This window comes from Coenobita brevimanus, chromosome 15 (assembly GCF_032717465.1).
Source record: "Coenobita brevimanus isolate Jiangsu-jjx chromosome 15, ASM3271746v2, whole genome shotgun sequence".
NCBI classification, from domain to species: Eukaryota; Metazoa; Arthropoda; class Malacostraca; order Decapoda; family Coenobitidae; genus Coenobita; species Coenobita brevimanus.
The window spans coordinates 21,125,529-21,140,846 of record NC_136968.1 but is presented as its reverse complement, the minus strand read 5'-3'; positions in this window follow the sequence as shown (position 1 = coordinate 21,140,846).

Sequence of the window (15,318 nt, the reverse complement as noted above, 5' to 3'; positions counted from 1 at the left end):
CTATATACCTAGGTTGTTTCCCCCAAGGAAAGGGAGTTAGCTGAGCGAAGACGACACACTCCCAATTTACTCATCCACTCAAACAGATTCATTCGCATCTTAGCCCCAAATGGGAGAAGGGACAGATCCACACCACACCACACCGCACGAGGATCAACTTCGCAGTGCAGTCAGTGACATCCGCAGCAGGGCCCGACAGCAGAGCTGGTTTACCCCTGCCACATCATAATGGACCCATCGCCTTACCTGCACCTGACCTGATCAGCTGATCAGACAAAATGCGGGAGAATATCCTCTTGGGGTTGCCTCGTCATTTATTTATTCACAATTTCTCTCCATTCATTTCTATCAAGCACAGCCACTCTTCCTTTCTCAACAGACATCCCTCTTGGATCCAACGCTCTCTTCACACTGTCCATCCATCCTATTCGTGGTCTTCCTCTCAGCCTTACAGATCTAGTTATCTTTTTCAGCAGTATCTCATTATCCATTCTCTCCGTATGCCCAAATCATCGCAACATCCTCTGCTCAACTCGGTCAGCCATCTCCTGCACAACTCCAATTCTCCATTGCACTTCATCATTTCTCACTTGATCCATATGCGTCACTCCTCATGTACTCCTCAGACACCTCATCTCCCTTACATTCAAACTTTTCCTCTCTGCTACACCCATATTCCATGTTTCAGCCCCATATAATGCAGTCGGTACCACAACACCCTCAAACAGCCTTCTCTTTACAGCAATTCTAAGTGAAGGACCTCTAAACACTTTTTTCATTCCTCCCAGCACCATTTCTACTTCATTCATTCTAAACTTCATTTCTGCATCTATTCTTCCATCCACAGCAACGTGTTACCCTAAATACTTAAAACACTCCATCACCTCAAGCAACTCACAGTTCAAAACCATATTCATCCTTCTACCATCTACCAACCTCGTACACTTCATCACTTTACTCTTATTCTCATTTACTTTCAATGTCCTCCTTTCACGCACCCTTCCAAACTCCTCTACCAACCGTCTCAATTTCTACCCTGAATCAGCCACCAGTGCAGTATCGTCTGCAAACAGCCGCTACTTCAGATTCCACTCTCTACCATCTCCCTAGATGGTAGAGAGTGGACTAGACTCACTAGACTCAGACCTCCACCTAACACTCTTGCATTCACCTCCCTTACAACACCATCCATATAAATATTAAACAACTAAGGCGACATCACACATCCCTGCCGCAGCCCCACTCTCACGGGAAACAAATCTCTCACAGTATTTCCCACTCTTACACACGCTCTACTATTTACATAAAAACTTTTCACTCCTTTTAGTAACCTACCATCAAGTCCATACAATCTTAAAATAGTCCACAAAGCCTCCCTATATATTCTATCATACGCTCTCTCTGAATCCATGAACGCCCAAAACACATCCTTATCTTTCGCTAAATACTTTTCACACATTTGTCTCACAGCAAACGCCTGATCCACGCATCCCCTTCCTCTCCTAAAGTCACACTGCTCATCACCAATCACTCCCTCTGTACTCTCTCTAACTCTCTTAATTAACACTCTACAATACACCTTTCGTACAACGTTCAACAAACTTATACCCCTAAAGCTAGTACATCCATACTTATCACCCTTACCTTTATACAACGGGATCACACACGCACTTGCCAGTCAGATGGCACCATACCTTCCACAGAGCACACATTCAACAATCTTACTAATCAGTCAACAGTACTCGCTCCACCAACTTTCAGACATTCCACAGCACATCCATCCATACCCGCAGCCTTCCCTGTTTTCATCTCCTTTATTGCCCCCTGCAATTCCTCTTTCGTGATCAAAGAATCATTCTACTCTCCCAACACATTTATTCCTTGCAGCCTTCCATCCGTCGATCAGAATACAGTACCGTATAAGAAGACTCGCCCTCCCTTTCCCGAGAACCACTCATCAGGGATATTCTTAAACAGAGCTGGTCGATTTCACCTTGCTTAAATCAAGACCTCATTCAGCCTTCCTTGGATTCGGGTGGATGGAATCACAAATGATACATGCCCAGCAACATAGCATAACACACATACTGGATATATATATATATATATATATATATATATATATATATATATATATATATATATATATATATATATATATATATATATATATATATATATATATATATATATATATATATATATATATATATATATATATATATATGTGTATATATATATATGTGTATATATATATATATATATATATATATATATATATATATATATATATATATATATATATACACACATATACTGTATATGTCTATATATATGTATGTCTCTCTCTCTCTCTCTCTCTCTCTCTCTCTCTCTCTCTCTATATATATATGTATATCCAGGGGCAGGATCCCACTGCTACCTGGCGCGTCCCCGGGTGGCGGATAGGGGAAGGCCTTTTCGATATACGAGGTACTGTCTTAGACGGCGCAGACCATGGGATCCCCTATACAGTAGATATACAGGGCTCCACCGAATATAACGAATAAGGTGGCAAAAAATTACATCTCACCTGAAAGTATGTGGCAAGGAGGTGAGATTATTTGCCACAATCGTCCCAATCAAACATAAGTTCTATTGCAAATGATTTGACGGGCGTTCCTGTTGGATCATTGTCTACTAAAGGTCCAACCGCACTGCCTCCTGTGCTTACGGGCAGTGTGCCACCAAAAATGAGTAGGCACTGTGTTGGAAAATTAGACTCTTGGATGTTAAAGAAAATGAAATCGATGAAGATCTATGCATACGATGTAAGAAGCCTCACAGAAGATTACAAACTTGATAACCTGATGTCTGAACTGGAAAACATTAGTTGGGATATTGTAGGTTTGAGTGAGATCTGCAGAAAAGAAAAAAAGTAATTCAGCTCGAAGACAGCAAACACCTATTTTACTACAGAGGAAAGGAAAATGAAAGAGTTAGTGGTGTAGGATTTCTCATTAACAGAAATCTTGCAGACAACATTGTTAAATTCAGCAATGTATCCGACAGAGCAGCATTTGTTGTCATTAGACTAAGCAAAAAATATACCATGAAAGTCATACAAGTATATGCACCAACTTCTCAAAGCCCAGATAAAGAAATAGAAACATTCTATGATGACATCTCCCAGATTATGGAAGAAGAAAAGACAACATATACTATACTCATGGGAGACTTCAATGCAAAAGTTGGGAAGTCGAAAAACGGAGAAGCATGTATGGGAAAATTTGGAGTGGGAGAAAGGAATGAAAGAGGAGAAATGCTGGTAAATTTTGCTGAAATGTTTAACATGAGAATAATGAACACATTCTTCCACAAAAGAACAGGAAGAAAGTGAACCTGGAGAAGCCCAAATGGAGAAACAAAGAATGAAATCGACTTCATTATAGCAGATAAGAATAACACGATCACAAATGTCACAGTTATCAACAAAGTAAATATAGGTAGTGATCATAGAATGGTGGGTTGCACAGCCAGATTCAATTTCAGAAATGAAAGAAAGAAGTTGATTAAAGATAAAAAGATATGCCCAATAATAGTAAATGAAAACAAAGCAGCCGTTCAGTTGGAAATAAGGAACAGATTTCAGGCTCTAAATAAAGCTGAATGTGACACTGATGAGCTGAATGACAGACTAACACAAGTGCTAAGAGAATCAGCAGAGGTAGTAGGGAAACCTAATACAACCAAAGCCAAGAAGTATTCAGAAAAGACACTCGAGCTTATGAAAAAACGAAAGGAAATGAAAGTAATGACAAGGAAAGACGAAATAGAACGAGCAGAATTAAATAAGCTTATCAACAAAAGACAAAGAGAAGGAAAAAGAAAGAGAAACATGGATCAGATCAAAGAAACCATGAAAAATGGAAAAAGTCTGAAACAGGTCCGAAGTTAAATGGCACTAGGAAAGCAACAAATTACATCACTGAAAGAAAAAAAAAACGGTGAAATCATTAAATGCAGAGATAAGATGGTGAAGAGAGCCGAAGAATTTTAAAGAACTGTATGCATCAAAGACAGTAATACCAACAGCTAACTTTTCAGTTGACACAAGTGAGATACCTGAGGTAACACCAGACGAAGTAAATATTTGTCTTAAAAATATGAAAAGAGGGAAGGCTCCGGGAGAAGATGGAATAGTAACAGATTTACTGTTGGATGCCGGAGTGGAAATACAAAATAGGCTTGCTCACTTATTTACCCATTGTATAAAACATATGAAATTTCCCAAAACATGGTGTAATGCAATAGTTATTTTACTCTACAAAAGAGGTGACTCAAAAGATCTTAGTAACTATCGCCCCTTTAGCTTATTATCAGTCATTTACAAACTTTTCACTAAAGTCCTTACGAACAGAATAAACAACAATTTTGGAGGAAAACCAACCTCGTAAACAGGTAGGATTCAGAAGCGGGTATTCGACCATTGATCATCTACATACAATGAACCAGCTAATTGAGAAAACTATGGAATATAATAAACCACTTTGCCTAGGTTTGGTTGATTACGAAAAGGCTTTCGACTCAGTGGAGCACATAGCAATTATAAATTCATTGCGAGAAAAGGAGTGAATGAGAACACTGTAAACCTGCTCGAAAACATATATAAAGAGGGAAATGCTACAGTTAAATTACATAAGGACTCAGAAAAAATTAAAATTGAGAAGGGCGTGCGTCAGGGAGATACAATTTCACCAAAATTATCTACAGCATGTCTAGAAAGTATTTTCAGAAAGCTAAACTGGGAAAACAAAGGAGTGAACATTGATGGAGAAAAGCTAAACCATTTAAGATTTGCAGATGACATCGTCCTAATCTCAGAAACAGCGGAGGCATTGCAAGATATGTTAAATGACCTGAACAAAGAAAGTCTGAAAGTAGGACTGAATATGAACCGAAGTAAAACTATACATATCTGTCTATCTATCTATCTATCTATGTATATATATATTCATATATATACATATCATTCTATCTATCTCTATCTATCTATCTATCATCATCATCATCATCATCATCATGATCTTAACAGTGCCACCATCATTATCATCACCATCATCAACAGCATCATCGTCAATATTATCATATCCATCTTTATCATTATCATCATCGTCATCTCCATCATAACTCTACATCCCAGTAGTGTTATCTTACTAATCTTACATACCATCATTAGCATCATTCTTTATCATCACATTTTTAGGCTTTGAGGACTATGAAAATGCAGTATCAAACCCCATCATGGCTCTCTAGAAATCAGCATTCTTTCACTTACTAGCCAAGTTTGTCTCCTGCCAATAAAATAAACCTGTATTAACAGAAAAATCACCCAACATATAGCACTGAATGGGTTAAACCGGGGATTGTTAGATGAGTGCCAGTCAACTTTCTACTGTATCATGACAGTATTTTTTTTTTTATAACATGTAATAGGCGTCCACACTGAAAATGTGGAACGTGTTCAAGTGAGTGAGCGAGCAAGTCAGGCAGTGCTGGATACTCTCATGTGGCTCATCATCTTCCTCTGATTTCCTGACCTGAAAATACTGAAAAGAACTTATTAGATTAAACCAGAAATATTGCTTCACACTTCCCACAACCAATACTTCTCTTGTATTAATTTTAGGTCTAGGGCTTGGGACCTAGCAGGTTAATAATGACTTTGCTTTTTGCTCAGTCACAAAAATTACTTTCACCAGATCTCTCGGAGAACTCCGATTCCAATCAGAAATCAGAAATTCAGAGTTTCATCGATCAAGGTATTATGTTAGTTTGACTCGGATTCAGTCAAAATTTTCCCCCCCAAAAAAATACAGATGGTATTATTTGTTTTGAAAAGGCGAAACCTGGTTGCTCTCAGCAATCATCAGAAAATACTGCTGCACTACTCACGCAAACTTAGACCGTTACTTCATGCGCAACCAAGTGTTATGCTAATCTACCTTATAAAAAATCGTTTACTCAATTTACAGAAAAACTGTTGGGAATTACAGGTTGTTTTTTAAAATAATCGAGGATTTTTATGCGATTTCCAAATTGGCTGCGATATCCAAAAAAGTTCGCTGCTGTACTCAAGAGTTTTTCTCCTGACCCCTGACCCCATTTCTTGCTGATGAGAATAATCTTTCGCGTGGGTACATATGTCGGGGGTCCAAACTGTGACAAAATTTGGTGTTCGAGCGAGCGAAGAGGGCGATAACAATTAATGCAAGTTTATTCCATCATTCTGACTTGCTGGATGTGCACTGGCTATGATCAAGAACTGCTACTTGCCCGAGTGCCAGGGTGTTGTCTTCCCTTTCATGACCACATTTGGGGGCGGAAGTACCTTGGCTACAAGTATGTGGCGAGATAAGACAACTTTTACGTGTTGTGGTACATTGGAAAGCTATCTGGCTCTCATCAGTGAGTCCTGGATTCGATTCCCGCCACAGTGTTGGAAATATGTTAGTTCAGTCATCAATAGTTGTAGCTGTCCCAGGATGTTTTCTAGTGAACGTTTCTGACAGTCCCTAACCCTCAACTGTAATGTGACTCAGGGAGCATGGCCACCGTTAACCAGTTTATTCCAGTGATGCCAACCGACATACCCTTTGGTCCGAAACAACATAAAAGTCAGTGTACTCGTGACATACCCGCCCCAGCAAAAGCAAACACTGCACAACGAAGCGAGAATAGAACGAAAGGTACCGTAAATTATCACAGAAATGTATTTATGCACAACAGGACGTTTGACGATAATGTTAATGGATAATAATAGTCCATACTGATTTAACGGATGTAAAGCAGGAAAACAGGGGTGATAGGATGGCTCATGATGCTTACATATATGCAGTATATGAAAAATTGAGGCATGTATATAGATAATCCCATGGAAAAGGCACATATAATATTTGGAAAACATTTTGAGTACGTTTGTCACAAAAGCACATAGGATATTGTGTATTACTCTAATCTCTCACCCAGTGTTTACATATCATTGTTCTTCCACCCGTTCTACCACTACCCCGCAGGAAATAAGAACAGGAGGGGAGTCCATCATGATCTCTTGTGGTTTTTTGGTGAGATAGCCAGTGAAAAAAATATATATAATCTACTTGGCAACAAAAAACAAACATAAATAAACAGGTAAATAATAAATAAATAATATGCTCTTCCTCTGGTCTTACTACTGGCGGAAGGTAATCCGTAGCATTGGTTTCACACCGATCAGACACAGGTTTTTGTTGGTTTTATTGTTTTTGTCCATGGTTTGCAGTGCGATCGTGAATATTCTTCATGCCCTGTGAATAGCTTTAAATTTCCATCCTAACAATGGACAACAATCTTTAGTCTGAATCCCTGGCTACGACATTACACAAGCCACGGGTTGGATTAGAATGAATATTTACTCGTACATTCCTGGTGGTTTAGTGGTAAAGCACCTGCATAAATGAGCCCATGCATTAAGGAAAACGGTGAAGCAAGGGACAGATGGCTTTCCTGTCATGTAAAATACTGCCAGTGATTAGGTCAATTGCCTATCTTCAGGAGTCTGAACTAAGGTGACCTTCCTTCAGACCTTCTAACGCCTAGGATAAGGTGATACGGGACTGGATGTTACTGTTATATTCTACATTATGGGAGGAGACAATGGCCTTAGGAAGGCAACTACAGTTCTTTACTGACATTCGGGATTTCGGTCTCTTTGTATGCAACAGTTCATCAAAATCCCTTCGTTCATGTTTTGAGTTTTATGACAGACAAATAAGCAGACAGCTGTCATACTGAATCTACCTGCACGGTTTGGGGAGTTAACAGAGAAAAATGATACAACCCATTCTTACCATTGCATGAATAAATGGCTTCACATGTTCTCCAACAGCATTACCTTAGCATTTAACCAGGGGAGGAAGAGCGCTGAAAGGAAGAGCCCCACTAGAGGTCCTCCAAAAACTCCAATGCCTGTGTTCAAGACCTGGAACATGTTACCCAGGCTGCCCACTCCTGAGCCCACAGCCATGGCTACCACACCACACACACAGGCTGCAGGGTGTGGAGAGAGTTTAGCTGAGGGGGGAGGGGTGTTGTAAGTCAGATAAATGATGACAAAGATTTTTGTTAGGCTCAGAAAACACCGTACCTGAAGCATTAGCATGGTTCTATTCAACTCACAACTGTAAAAGAAAACGACTTACAAAGTAGCTTAATAACATTGGTGGCAGCGGTGTCTGTGAGTCTTGCAAAGTAGGGGCGGTGTTTAAGGAAGTCCTCCCATATGAGACACGCTGCAGAGTTACCACTCGAGGAAAGGGTGCTGAGTAGAAGACAGGTACCGTGGATGAAACCTTAAACCCAGAGCTTGAAGTACTCATTTATTTAGTGGAAAAAAATTAACACATCACATACATAATTTCAGGAGTCGTTCATTCCGAGATGTGTTGACACACTTTGTTTTACAGGCACGTCACAGACAACTTCTGTCTGTCTGATTTTTACCTATATATCTATGCATCAGTTTGTCTGTCTGACTGTCTTCCTGTATATCTATGCATCAGTTTGTCTGTGTGTGTGTGTGTGTGTGTGTGTGTGTGTATGTGTGTATATATATATATATGTATATATATATATATATATATATATATATATATATATATATATATATATATATATATATATTTAATTTCCTGTGGCACCCCACGGGTTGCATAGGGCCTCGATGAACTCTCTCCACCAATATTTGTCTCTTGCCATCTCCTTCAGGTCCCACCAACACTCCTCTCCTGCTTCTTTTTTCATTGTCCTCAACCAGGTTTCCCTCGGCCTACCTCTACCTCTTCTTCCTCTAGCAGTCCACTCTGGCACATCCTGTATTAAACTGCCTTCTTTTCTGTATATGTGCCCCAGCCACTTCCAGCGAGACAGTCTCACATATTCATTAACTGGTTCCACTCTCGAAATATCCCTTACTCTTTCATTTGTAACTCTGTCTTGCCACTTTACCCCAAGAATCCTTCTCAGTATTTTATTCTCAAATCATAATACTTTCTGATCTGTTGCAATTGTACTGTACCATGACTCATGCCCATAAATTAAAATTGGTCTAACCATGGACTTGTAAATTTTCACTTTAGTATGTACCGAAAGCATATTATTACTCCAAACAGATTTCAACATTCCAACAGCTCGCCAAGCCTGTCTAATCCTCTCCTCAATATCATTGTTTAATGATCCATTAGATGATACAGTCGTTCCCAGATATTTAAAGTTTTCTACATTCTTCACCATATTATTCCCAATTACACAATCGGTTTGGTACTCCACGTTCATAATAATAATTTCAGTCTTTCCACAATTTATTATCAATCCCACTTTTTCTCCTTCCTCCACCAGACAATTAAGCACCCTCTGCATCTTGCAAATACTATATATAAATACTATATATTATATATATATATATATATATATTTATATATATATATATATATATATATATATATATATATATATATATATATATATAAAATCATCAGCCGTTTGAATATCCACTGCAGGACCGGCCTATCCCGACCGAAGTCGGGACGATACAGCCTATGTATTTCTACCAAGTGGCTTAGGCTGTCCGGTAGAGATTGTATGTAAGGTGAGAAGTGCTTGTAAGTGTAATTGTTGTGTTGGGGTAGCTTTGAATGTGTGTGTAGTCTGTGAACCAAGTCTAATCGGCCCGCGCAAGCCAACTGGGTGCAAGCATACTTTATAGTAAGAGACACTGGTTCAACCACAGCACCCCTTGTGTCCGCCAATGCAGTACGTGGCCGGGTGAACACTCCCAAAGTTTATTACCCTGGCGGGGCGCGAACCCTGGTTCACCCGTGTACGAAACTCACACTCTACCACTGTATCACAGAGGCTCCATATATATATATATATATATATATATATATATATATATATATATATATATTGGTAGGCTATATATACAGTATATATGAGGAACAGAAGGCAAAATTTCATAATATATAATAACAGTATCTTCTGTGTTGATTATATAGAAAATATTTTATTTCTAATAATGCACACATCCTAAACATAATGATAACTGTTGCCTAACTTTTCACATCAATATTGGATCCAGCCTCCCTCTTTTTCAATCACCGCTTGCAACCTGCCACGCATTGAGCTTACATGGCCACGGATGAAGGTGTATTTGCGTCCGTTAACTTCCCACAGGGCGATTGCTTTGTTGAGCAGTTCATTTCTTGTCCTCTCGTCTCCTGGCTGCCATGTAAACCATTTCAGCCCAAACATGTTCTATTACATTTAGATCGGCCTCTTTGGCGGGCTAGTCTAAGAGTAAACGTTCCTCCAGGATATGGACGTATTTGTCAGCAGTAAAACGCCCCTCAATGCTGAACATGCCAATTGGGCAATGTAAAGTCAGGTATCCCCAGATGTTACAGGTAACGTGACCCGATCATGCCTCCTCACAAATGTTGGCCCTCCCGTATCTGCATGTGAAATATATATATTTACTTCTTTATTGTTGGAACCACTAAACAGAATTCTAGTTGATAATGTATCCCCATGTCTAACTTTATATTATTTAAAATTGATTCATCACAAATTTGGGGCACTAATGTCTTTATACAAAGAAAACAGAGGCAAAGACTAGAAGGACTCATATCCTTATCCAGGACAGTCCGAACAAAATAAAACCAAAATAAGGGATCCTGATTATTTTAGATGCCTGGCCATAATTATTGCCTTTAAAAGACTGGAGATCAAGGACGGAAAGGTATGCAGACTGCGAAAGAAAGTTTTATAGTTGACCTGTTCCACACATGAAGGTCTGAATATCGGTTAACTGTTGTAACAGAGAGGTGGACAGAAAACAGATGACTACAAAAAAGACAGAAGAGAGGGCAATAAGAGTAGGGAATTTTATCGGAAATAAAAATGGTAATATCATATATTTAGTGTTGTTTGTCCTTCAGCAGTGAACGCTGCCAAGCGAGGTGGAGAAACACTTATCCGTGAGGATGATTCGCGACCTAAAGTCTAAGTTTTCCTGGCAGTAGCGTTGAGCAAAGGCTAACTTCCCCGCCCTGTGCTGTTGTGTCAGGCGTTCCATCATTGCCGAAATTCTGTGGTGTATGCCAAAGTCGGGCAGCCTTCGCCTGACAGTCAGTGCAGACACCTCTAACTGAAGACTGTCCCTTATGGCCACCGCGTTCGTAAGGGGTGTTGCCTCTGCTGCTGTCACAATAGCAGCATCTTCACGCCTGTGTGATTCTTCGAGGGGTTCCCGTCCTTTCTAACAAGAAAGTATTTGCTGTTACTAAATGTGGGACTAATAAAAATCAACGCCGAAAGTCTTACTTTGGAAGAACATTATGCATACTTATGTTAAAATAAATTATTTGATATGAAAATATTGTTACAAGGGCAACATTGTTGTACTAAACAAACTGTTGCCTATAAAGCTATTGGCGTAGCGAGACTAAATGTAGCTCAGCTTCTCAAGGCCAGATATCCCATAGTCATCCCATCACTGCATTGGACAGCCATGCAGAGGCGATTGCTTGCCTGCGGTTCATGGATCTGCACCGCCAGACAGACCAGGGTTACTAGCAACAACAACAACAGCTACATCAAGAGATGGGAATAAAAGTTTCGTTCTTTGAATAATTAGGACTGATTTGTATGTGACCGTCATAAATCAAAACCTTGTCAGTTCCTTCCAAAGGAACATAAACACAAATATCCGTTCCACTGAGATGCCTGGACATATTCTTACGTGAAATAATGGGCCACTGTGCGCTAGAAAAAGACATACCATGATATTTCAACAAATAACCAGTCGTATACAAGAAAGACAGATTACCAGTTAAGTGTCGCATTACACAGCGGGTGAGAGGGTGTGGCATGGCTGGTGCCTCATTTCCGTCATAATGGGGGAGAGATGCAAGCAGAGAATTCGGGGGAACAGTGGTGTGTGTGTGTGTGTGTGTGTGTGTGTGTGTGTGTGTGTGTGTGTGTGTGTGTGTACAATTATAATATATAACATGTGTGTGTGTGTGTGTGTGTGTGTGTGTGTGTGTGTGTGTGTGTGTGTACAATTATAATATTTAACGTGTGTGTGTGTGTGTGTGTGTGTGTGTGTGTGTGTGTGTGTGTGTGAGAGAGAGAGAGAGAGAGAGAGAGAGAGAGAGAGAGAGAGACAGACAGACAGACAGAGACAGAGACAGGCCGAAGGGAGTCAGCAGAGTTAAGGAGACGAATTAACTCAGTCCACTACGTATTTAACCTGGAAAGTGTTTGTAATCCGCACACTTTGGTCTGACATGAATCTGACATGGATAAGCTGCATGAAACACAAATCAGAGCCTTAAGAATAAGTACACTATGCATCAAAATCATAATTATAGATCATTCTCGTGAGGCATAAATATTTCCAAAGATCATATGAACACCAGAGATACACAGTTAATTGCTTCAGCTCAGTATCAATCTCACCCTTGCAATTTCATATTGCATCACCGCCATTCAAAAATTACCAAACGAACAACTGCCCCACACTAGACAGATTATATTGGCAACATAACCCCTTCACCAACCAACAATACAAACCACAGATCACTCAACACTACAAATCACAGACACATACAGAGCATAAACACATAGCCATTAGCCACCATAGCCATCCAAACCCTTCACCCGAACAGCACGCTTCGTGAACCACCACCAGACATACACGCCTCATAAAGTACCCTACCCAGGGAGACACGAACACACCTATACTCAATTTGTTTTAAACTGAGGCGAAGATGCACTTGACAGGTTGGTAATGACTGGCTGAATGCAACATGTCGGAATAACATCCTTGTATTTCAAATAATTACCAGGTAATGTCACATTACTTGGTAATTATTTGAAATGTAACTATGTTACTCGGACATATCGCATTCAGCGAATCATCATCAACCTGTCAAGTGCACCTTCGTCTAAAAAAAAAAAAAAAAACAGTATAGTCAGACTGCGATGTGGTCACCACTGTTCCCTGCTACGGTACCGACACAAAATACAACTCACAAACAAGTTACTTTGCCCACATTGCAAGGCAGCCCCCCACACCACAACACATTTATTCACCACTTGCAGTTCATTATAGCAACACAATCTTTCAATATAACCTCAACCAAAGACTTTTGGAAACCACCGGTAGAAGCTTCTGATTTCCACTGGGATCGCAACGAGATAAACCCGGGGTTGCAACAACAACAAGTACAACATCCAAACCTCCGCCGACTTTCAAACTCAAATTTACTTTTTCACCAACTTATCAAGATCCATTCTCTCTTCACGACCATGTCAACTATACAGTATATGTTATCAACAAGCTTCCTCACACCAACAATTTCTCAGTTCCTATTATTCATTATTTAACCCACTTTACGCACGCAATACACATTGCAAAACAGTCCCGTTTCCAATGCCCTTACTCCATAATTTTCGCCCTTATGCCATACAAAGAGTTTCAAGTGATTACACACCCACACACCCACACCCAGACACACTCACACCCAAACACACACCCGGACACACACACACCCAGACACAAACACATACATACACATACAGATCCATACCCACACCCACACCCACACCCATACCCACACCCCCACACCCACACCCGTACCCCCACACCCACAGGCCTACACCCCTATATTCCCACATTCCCACACCCACACTCCCACACCCACACTCCCACATCCCCACACCCACGCCCACACCCAAACCCCCACACCCAAACCCCCACACCCACATCCCCACACCCCTACACCCACATCGCTCCCACGACACACACGCTGTGTGGACAATGCATCACTGAACCGAAGTCTGATATTTTGTGAAACATGAACACAAGGTTCAGCAAACATTGGCTGGGAAAGTATCACGAAACATTATACTGTATATTGCATGTCGATCACGACTTTACTAGGCATAATGAATATTCAGGTGTAAGGGGTGTGGACGTGAGAAAAGTAACGGAAGAAGCGAAGTGAACATCGGCCACCGTGCATGGCGCCACCCACTGGCTCTGGCAGCCACTAGTAATTGTGGATGTAGTGTAGGGGACATCTGGCCATGGAAATAAAGCATTATAATTATTACCATTTTTACACCTGTTGCAGATACTTTAAATTAGTCACCCACACCAAGTCAATAATATACTCAGGATGTAAATCGCCACTCTCCCAAAAACTGATGCTCGAGAAGGTTGTAACCCCACTCCCACCCCTTTACTACGCCAGTCCACTGTATAAAGCTGTTTTCACTGACATCTTCCACAGGGGCCGAAAACTAGATTTAGTTTTTATTAGCACTGGAATATAATGGGGAGCTATTGTTCACAATTATTCATTATTTGTATAACATTAGTGTAACACAAAAGACTTATGACAGACGTTGGTCCTGAAGGTTGCCGCTCTCCTCCCATCTCTTTATTTACTTCATCACAGTTTTTGTAGTGAGGCCAAGTTGATGCGCTGTTGCCCTGATGGGAAGGCCATTATCACGTAGAGCGATAATTTGACCTCAAAGCACTAACTTGTCGTCTCGCCGATTTACGTCAACTTGGTGGGGCACTTGATGGTGCAGATTTCACCTTTGAGCAGAGAATAGCCCAAACACCTCGGTGGAACCCCCCACCCTCCCAAACCCCACAGAGAGAGAGAGAGAGAGAGAGAGAGAGAGAGAGAGAGAGAGAGACAGTTATGTAGAGGAAACATCAGGTTAGCTACTTCATTTAAAACAAGATTTCCTTTATTCCTTAGATACCACAAATCGTCTTCATCTAGTTTTGAGTATGAGTATGAGTTTTAGCTGTTCAGATATTTCGTAAATGTTTGAATATCTTGACTGCATAGAAATTATTTTTGGCTGCTTGAATTTTCTTTGAAACGGTAGAACTGTTCATAAATACTGAGCTAAGATGGTTAGCTGAAAAACTGCTCCTGTCTAGGAATGAAGACATGTGATAACTCACTGCCTCGCATATTCACATTGATTCATAGCCGACCTTCTTATATTCTGTAATGTGCTTTTCTGCTATTATTACTGTATTATATTTTTTAAGGCGGGCGAATATAAACATACTTTCATCATTTAATCAGCAGTAAGATTAACTGATATCTATGAGTATGAAAATAAAATTCTCATTTCATTTAACAGTCGGTGTGCGAATGACACTGCTTTGATACTAGGTATTTTCTGGTTGCTGGTAGGAGGTTCGAA